The sequence below is a fragment of the Dipteris shenzhenensis genome, chromosome 33, assembly GCF_047967505.1.
Source record: "Dipteris shenzhenensis isolate YYH24624 ecotype China chromosome 33, Dip_SZ_1.0, whole genome shotgun sequence".
Lineage (NCBI taxonomy): Eukaryota > Viridiplantae > Streptophyta > Polypodiopsida > Gleicheniales > Dipteridaceae > Dipteris > Dipteris shenzhenensis.
This window is the reverse complement of record NC_141628.1, coordinates 20824642-20834323: the sequence shown is the minus strand read 5'-3', so window position 1 is coordinate 20834323 and position 9682 is coordinate 20824642.

Here is a 9682-nt window from a genome sequence, read left to right as displayed (position 1 = left end):
CATCATGTAAACCACCAATTGCTCTACCTTTGGGCAATGGACTGCAAGGCCTTTTTCTTGATGTCCATATATTTTGTCTCAGCAACCTTTGGCATTTTAGCTCTTAGATCCTTTGTTGGTGTGGCATCTGCATCCATTGAAGCCAACCACTTCCTAGCCCATGTCTTATCAAGGACTTGACCTAGGCTAAGTGCTTTCTTCTTATCCACATCAATTGACTTGCCAGCTAACTCATCATCAGATTTCAATAAAAATAATAGTGCCAAGAGAGCAGCCTCACTTTGAATCATTCCATCTATAGACTAATGCATATCATAGAGTAGGTTATGCAACCAAGATACCTCACATGCAGCCATTGCTGCACCCCTGTACTCAACCTCTGTGCTCAATAAGGCAATTGTAGGCTGTTTCTTGCTGCTTCAAGTGACTGCAGCACTCCCAAAAGAGAACATATATCCACTTGTAGATCATCTATCAGAAATACTGCCAGCCCAATCAGCATCAGTGTATACATGCAACTGTATCTAAACCCCAGTCTCACAAAATAGCGATACTGCAATGTGGACTTCACATACCTCAGTATGCATCTAGCCACATCCAAATGCGGTTTCCTTGGAGCCTGCATAAACTGACTTACCAAACCAATAGCATAGCTCAAGTCTGGCTGGCCTAGTAGTAGTCATATAAATCAAACTTCCTACTATGCGTCTGTACATAGTAGGGTCTTCCAGAAGCTCACCTGCATCTGCACTCAGCTTCACATTCTGTTCCAAAGGAACTGAAATAGGCTTACAGCCTGTCATCCCATATTTGGATAGCATGTCCAATCCATACTGCCTCTGTAAGAGCCATATCCCACTTGTGAATCTAATCACCTCAATGCCCAAGAAGTAATGCAGCTCTCCCAAATCCTTCATCTCAAACTTTTGCTTCAATAGCATTTTCACATGAAGGATATCTTCATCACTATCACCTGTGATGATCAAATCATCAACATAAATGACAAGCAGCATAATGCCTTTCTCACATAAAGTGAGAAATCTGCCTTGGAAATCTGAAAGCCAATAGTGACAAGATATTGTCCTATCTTGTTAGACCATGCTCTAGGTGCTTGCTTCAAGCCATACAAGGCTTTCTTCAACCTGCAAACAAACTCAGGATGAACAGTATGAACATAACCTAGTGGCTGCTCCATATAGACCTCTTCTTGCAAATCACCATGCAAGAAAGCATTCTTTACATCCATCTGATGTAAAGACCATCCCTTTGATGCAACCATAGCAATGACTGCTCTTACGGTTGCCATCCTTGCAACCAGACTGAATGTTTCTTCATAATCAATGCCATATGTCTGTGCATACCCCTTGACAACTAATCTTGCCTTGTATATGTTCATAGAACCATCTGCATTGTGCTTCACCTTATAAACCCACTTGCAGCCAATTGCATTCTTGTCTTTAGGCAAAGGCACCAATTCCCATGTAGCATTTGCTTCCAAGGCATCCATTTCTTCATCCATGGCTTTCTCCCATTTTTCTTTTCCCATGGCTTTTGCTCAAAAGAAGTGGGTTCTAGTTCATGTATCACTTTGACCATATAGGCATAATGAATGGCTATAAATCCATCATATTTCAGCCTATCCACAGGATACATAGCTTTGGTAGACCTGTGCAAAATAGGCTCACTACCAGGTGCTCTCAAAACATCCCTTGTCTTCCTTACTCCAGGTGTAACAATAGAAGGAATACCCAACTCATCATCAAGGCTCTGTTCTGAGCCACTGGATTCACCATCCACATAAGAGTGACCTACATTCACATCAACCATGGGCTGATCTACTTTCTCTTTTCCTTTTCGTGATACTTACATACCACTATCTGCATTGCTTTGAGAAGATTCTCCTTATCTCAATCTGCCTGCCCATGGTGAAGTATGTGAACCACTGCTAGAGGACAATACAAGTCCACTAATATATTGTGATTGCTGCTGTGAATTATGTGCAGCATTACCATTTTGTGCATCTACATCATCAATCACATTTATTGGTTTATACCAGCTGCTCATCTCATCAAAAACAACATCTCTGCTCACTATAAACTTACGAGTAGAAGGGTTATAGCATCTATACCCTTTCTACTGCAGAGAATAACCAATAAAGATGCACTTCTCAGCTTTTGGATCCAACTTGGATCTCAACTCATTTGGCACATGAACATAGGAAATGCAACCAAAAACTTTCAAATGAGAAATATCTGGTTTCCTACCAGTATACCTCTCCTTTGGCGTCATGCCATGTATTGCTGTAGTGGGAGTCCTGTTCATTATGTAGACTGCTGTAGCAACTGCTTCAGCCCAATAATAATCTAGTAGGTCTTTTTCGTTGAGCATGGCACGAGATACCTCTCCAATATGCGTGTTTTTCCTTTCTGCAAGTCAAACCAAACTCAGCTAACTAAGGTGGCATACTAACTAAGCCACTAACTAGAGTACATAAGGATAGTTGTCATCCAGCTATCATTCATGGGCGGTGTACCAACCGCATCTGCAGCTAACAAGTCGGTGACATAAATGCACAACGGTCACCCTGGCATATCACGAGTGGAGCTCAATATCTCAACCCTTGAATCTGCTCCATGATCACTCCTTCTTGTTCCTGTAGTTATAGCAGTTGATGGTGTAGGTACAGTTGGAGATACTGTAGTTATTGTCGTAGATATTATAATCACTCTTGCTGGAGATACCGTAGTTATCACCACAGATATTGGCGGTACAACTTGAGGGCTACATGTTATCGATGGCCCGCGTACTTACTACTCCTAAAGGTAAAACACCACCACTTGGAAATGCATCCCACATTTTCTTCAATGCTTCCAAGGCACTAAGTAATTATTGGGATCCCTCAATTGAATCTAGTAAGGGCTTCAAGAAGTGCTTGTGCGTAACTCGTAACTTATAGACCACATCGTCATTCTTCCCTTTACACACAACTTCTATCAAATTGTTTTCTTTAATGTTGATGGTTGAGACCATGCCTCCATTTCTTACTACCTCTAGAGAATACTTCACGCTTGACACATTCTCGGCAGTGATCACCAAAAAATACTTTGATTTGCGCTCCATAAAATACCAAGAATGTTCAAGATATTTGAAAGACACCTTGGAACCAAAACTTGAAGCCATAAAGCAATCAAAAACAAAAAATGAGAATTACAATGATTTTCAAACTCAAAATATTAAAAAATTTGCTAATTAAATCTTTAAATATTAAAAATTAAAAATTAATTAAAATTTTAAAAGTTCAAATATATTTTTATATTTCTAAATACTATTTTTTTATCTAATATTTTTTTACATAAATAATTTAATTCAAAATATTTTATAAACAAATAAAATTTTTTAATTTAAATTTTTTAAAATTTTATTTGAATTTATTTTCTTTTATTTTATTTATTTATATATCTATATATTTGAAATTTAATTTAATTTTTCTTAAAATTTATTAAATTTTTTTAAATTTTATTTATTTATTTAATTTAATTTTTTATTTTCTTAAATTTATTTAATTTATTTAATTTATTTAATTTTATTTTTTTTTAAAATTATTTAAATCAATTAAATTTATTTATTTATTTAAAATTTAATTTATTTTTATTTAAATTTAATATATTTTATTTTATTTTTTAAATTTATTAAATTTATCTTATTTTATTTTTTTAATTTATTAATTTATCTTATTTTATTTTACTTTTTATTTTATTTTATTTATTTAAATTTTATTTATTTATTTAAAATTTAATTTGTTTTTTTTTCATCGTTTGTTTGTTTTTTTTCCAAGGAGGCCCAAAGGGCTCCCATAAGTGGGAGGGGTTGATCCCCTCCCCTAAGGCCCTCGCGGGCCTCCTGTTGCATGAGCAATAGGGGCCCGCCCCTAAAGAGACCTTAGGGGAGGGGATTAATCCCCCTCCTCCCTTCTCCCCCCTCCCGTCTCCCCGCTTCCCTGCCTCCCCCCTCCCGCCTTCCTCCCTCCCGCCTTCGCCTCCCCCTCCTTGCCTTTGCCTCGCGCCTCTCCCTCCCTGCCTTCGCCTCCCCACCTGCCTTCGCCTCCCCCTCCCGCCTCTCACCTCCCGCCTCCCACCTCTCCTCCACCTCCCCGCCTCTATCTCTCCTCCCAAAACCGGTCCCTGCCTCCCCGCTCCCAAAAAAAAAAAAGGATCTTCCGCCTCTCCACTCCCAGCCTCCCCGTTCCTTTAAAAAAAAGGACAAAAAAAAGGAACGGAAGGGGAAGGGGAGGGATTCGTAATCAAAGGGAGCAAGCAGGAGAAGAGGGGAGGGGGAAGCATGAGGAGAGGGGAAGGGAGGGCTCAACCTCAAAATCACTCAAACCTCCCTACCTATTGCATACGCAACAACTTCAAAACAAAATTTAACCATAAATCTCTCCAAAAACTTTTCTCACGATACTTTATTAAGATGAGAAATCCATTTATAATATTTTTACTCCATAATATAATAAATTTTTATTAACTAATGTTAAAATATAATTTTGCTAAAAATACATATTGTTAATGTATAAATTAATATAAATATTATATAATTATTATATAAATACATTAATTAAAAAAATATAACAATGAAAATATTTTTGAAAGAGAGGTCTTCTAGCATATGTGCTTTATATAATACTTATTCTTCAAACAATGAAGAATTAGTGAATGTATTTGTAAGGTAGTTCTTAATATGAAAAATCTCTACAATATTCTTCTTGCTATTAACTAGATATGAAATTTTAGTTTTAATAAAAATATACATTATTAACTTAAAAACTAATATAAATATAATGTAATTATTGTATAAATTTAAATATATATATATATATATATAAATAATATTATACATTAATAACATTTAAATATGTATATTATATAGTAATAACCTTTAAATTTTAAAAAGTAGTCAATCAAAGAATTGAATCAATTTAAAAAATAAGAAAATATTAAATTTTACACACGTGCTTTTAGCATGTCTTCCATGTGTATAATACTTGTTACTCGAAGAATAAAGAATTAGATAATGCATTTGTAAAGTAGGTATTTAAAACCATAGAATCTGAAAGAGGTTTAGCATACTTGCTTATCTTTGTTACAGTATGTTATACTTTGCAAAAGCCTAAGTTTAAGGCTTTGCACAAAACTACAGTATCATTGAATCCATATCATTTTTCTACTTAAGCAACCACGAGATATCCATGGTATGAATCCATGATATGGAATACATATTTCTTCTAAATATTTCTTATCACATACTTCTGATACACCATGCAGCATGAATGTAAGAAAATATGAATCGGTGTGCTTTTAGCCTATGTGCTTGTCCCTAATCAGTAGGATACTTTGACTAGGCAGACTTATAATTACTTAAAGTAAAGCCTTTGTAAAGGATTGTACCTAGTATTGGATATAAACAAAACACTTTGGAAAGCATATAATATATAGTCTATATATATATAAACTAAATACTTTGGAATGCATATTTTATATAGTCTATATACATTAAATCTTACACCCTAAATCTTAAATCCTAAAGTTCCCTAAGTCTTAGGTTATACAATCTAAGCTCTTAAACTTATATAGCAGTTCTAATCCCTAAACCCTAACCCCTATAGCTTAAATTCTAAAACCTAATTTCTAGATCCTAAACCCTAAATTCTAGACTCTAAGCTCATGAAACCCTAAACCCTAAACCCTAAACCTTAAAACAATAATCATAAACCCTAAACCCTAAATGCTAAATCCTAAATCCTTAAACCTAAACCCTAGATCTTAAACCCTAAACCCTAAATCCTAAACCCTTAGCCCTAAACCCTAAATCCTAAAACCATAATCATAAACCCTAAACCCTAAACACTAAATCTTAAATCCTAAGTCCTAAATCCTTAACCCTAGATACTAAACCCTAACCCTAAAATATAACCAAAATTTAATGATTTTTTTCAATTTGTGCATTAGGTTTGATATATCCCCCAACCTGTTGCAAGTGGAATAGGTTAATGGTGCACCCAACCTATTGTAAAAATCAAGGATATATCCCCCAACCTGTTGGTTGAGCAATAGGTTGGGGGGTATATCCAACCTGTTGCACAAATCAAGAATTTTCTTGATTTGTGCAATAGGTTGGATATTCTTGATTTGTGCAACAGGTTGGATATACCCCCCAACCTATTGCTCAAGCAACATGTTGGGAGATATATCCAACCTGTTGCACAAATCAAAAAAATTCATTAAATTTTGGTTGTATTTTTTAGGGTTTAGGGTTTAGGGTTAAGGATTTAGGATTTAGAATTTAGGGTTTAGGATTTAGAGTTTTGGGCTTTTAATCTATTTTTATACATAAAACAGGTATTCACCCTAACAGAGGGTATGAATGTGGTGTTATATAAGAAGAATAAAGTGGTGGCTTTTGGAGAATTCATAGTCTTGATCCTATGAATGTGTGTCATTTCCAACGTTGTGGTGAGAGATGTGTAGTGATAATCACCAACGTTGTAAATCCTGAAGTACATTTAAAATATCCACATAGAGACTTTGAAACATTGGGAGATATCTTACAATGTGACATATTTAATATGCAAGCACACAGAATGCTCTGGGACCAAGACGAAATTGTTCCAAAGACATACTTTCAAGATATCAAGAAAACTTATTTTGAGGGGGAAAAAGTAGAGATGTTATCTTGCTCCAGAGAAGTTTTAGCAATTGGCAACTTTAAGGGCTATGCTCAGAGTTTTCTCTGTATAGTGAAGATAATTAAGTTGACTAGTGCAAGTGTCATTCAAAATGCAATGAATAGTACTTCAAATCTAGACGTCCATAATACTATGTCTCATTTATAAGTTCATAGTACTTGTAAATGGGGGTTAGCTTTCTTGAAATCACGTTTGCCCAAGATAGTTTCCTTCATTGTCATAAAAGACACAACACAATATTTACAGAAGGAAAGGACTATAACACAAATGGGATCCAAATTGATAAGAAGCTATAGTAGTGATCAAGAGTATCATAGTGGCATGCTCATGGGTATTGAGGATATTATAGTAACAGATGTTGATGCAGAAAAGGTCTCTTGTGTTGCAAGTGACTCAAATATACTCACTAGTATAGAAGACTTGTCTTGTGTTGCAAGTGACTCAAACAGGCTCACAAGTATAGAAGACTTGTCCTATGTTACAAGTGACTCGAATAGGCTCAGAGACATGTAATGTTATCCGAGGAGAATATGGAAAGGATGCTTATGCGAGTTTATTGTTTTTGCAAGAGACTTTGCATTAGAAAAGTTGGGAAAGATGATTGTGCAGCCATACGCCTTGGTATTTGGAGTAAGACACCACTTAACAGACATAATTATCTTCTTCAAGAGTTTTCATGCTTTCTTCATCAAGGCACTGACTGATCAAGATTTGAGCACAAGACATTGTAAACCTAGATTGAAGCCCATGGTTAATGGGAGACCCATTTGCAATCGAGGATATCAATGGTTAACTGGACTATCACATGACACATACTGGACCATTTGGGCAGAGGTAAAAGAAAAAGTGGTTCATACAATTCATGGAAATACCTACAAGCTTAAATGTCATGGAAGCACTATAAATGCAACCGCAACCACAACATTAAAGCAAGTTCTTGAAGACCATGCATTACTATAGCCTCATCTTCAACAAACAATGCTAGATGGACATGTCGCGAATGTCAACAACATCTTTTTTTGGGAATGAAAAAGAAGGTCGTCCTAGAAACTATTAATAAAACTTTACAAAACAGAGACAAGAGCATGATTTCACGGTCAACCTTCTACAAAATTTGGCGTAGAGATTTTTGCCATGTCAAGACACCATCAAAGCAAAGGATGTCAAAATGTAAGACATGTGATGAATTAAAAAATGCCATTGAACATAGTAAATGTGAGCTGCAACGAGGAAGATATATTGAATGGCGATCAATCCATTTACGTCATGTGTAGGATGTTCGAAAGTTGTATGCTTCTTGGAGAGAGGAAGCTATTTCACATGTCGATAAGTCCATGTGCATCACCATTGATGGCATGGACCAGAATACAACTTTGCCATGATATAGATGTATCCCACCAGCATTGGAGGGCAAACATAGACTAAAAACACACTTGTGTGGAGTATTAGTACATGGATACCAAATCTTTTGTGATGTATGGATTGATAGTTTGCATGACCATGATAGTAACCAGGTTGTTACATCAATCATGAAAGCAATATGAAAGGTCAAAGATGCTCGTGGATGTTTACCTAACACATTGTAAATATAAGCTGATAATTGTTGGAGAGAGAACAAGAATAAATATATATTTGCTTTATGCTCTATGCTGGTTGGTTTGAAAATATTTGAAGAAGTGGAAGTTGGCTTTCTTCTTATCGGCCATACACATGAAGACATAGATCAATCTTCAATGTTATCTATGGTGAGTTGAAGTCAATGGATGTTTTGACAATGGAGGATATGCTATTTCAAATTGGGAAAAAAATTGGAGGGTCTTGCAAGGAAGAATCAGAAGTGGCTATCTTAGAGAGAATGGTAGATTGGAGAGCATTCATAGAGCCACATTTACAAACAGGGGATGATGCCCTAATAGGACACACAAATCCACACTACTTTCGGTTTCACATGCATAACAACATTCCAGTGATGCAATGGAAGCACTACTTAGTAGATGGAGATCATTTATGGAGTGAGTCATATGCTTTATTACAACAAATAATTCCATTGCAGGAAACTAGATTTGTTCTTGCAAAAAACAAATCACTTGACATAGATGAAATGAAAGGCTTAAAAGCCTTCATTAAACATCTTCAAAGTATGATGCAGAAATATCTTGAGCAATCAACTAAAAATTTGGAGACAATTTAATCAACTGAAGCACTTATCCAATCTTTAGAAAGACAAGAAAACTTAATGAGCATTGAATATTGTGAATCCTTTTGGCTAGAACAAGCTAGGTCACCAAGTTTTCCTTTGGATATAAATATGTTAGTAGCATATGGAGGAAGCAGAGGAATGCCTTTTACCTCAAAAATATTGTGGCAGGAAGGGAGACAAACCCTTACCAAAGTTTATACCATCTAATGAGATTGAAGAGGGTCTATTTACAGTTTGGGCATTTGATCTAAGTTCAGAGTTGGAAGACCAAGGTGGCCCAATTTGGGTTGCAAAGGTTACTAAGATAGAAAGGGATGACAAGGAAACTCCTATAACATTCACAGCTTTATGGTATGAACCAAAGCCATTGAAAAATCTCCCAAGAAGATATAGAATAAAACAACTCTATGAGGGATGCTTGCAAAAGAAACGTGAATGGGTTCCAAATAATGAGGGATTAACAGAGGTGGAAGTCAGTAGCATTATTCATTGCTGGAAATCGAGGACACAAAGTTTTAAAAAGAAGCATGGATACAATGTTGAAAAATGTATCACAATCCCTGATCCAAGTCGTGTCCATATTAAACATCATTTGGCAAGACTTGACCCATCAAGTGCAAATACATTACATGAATCTGATGACTTTGAATGAGATTCAGATGCATAAGATAATGTTTTGTATGCTTTTTTCCATACAAATGGTGTATCTATACATCACCAATAAGATAATGTATTGTATG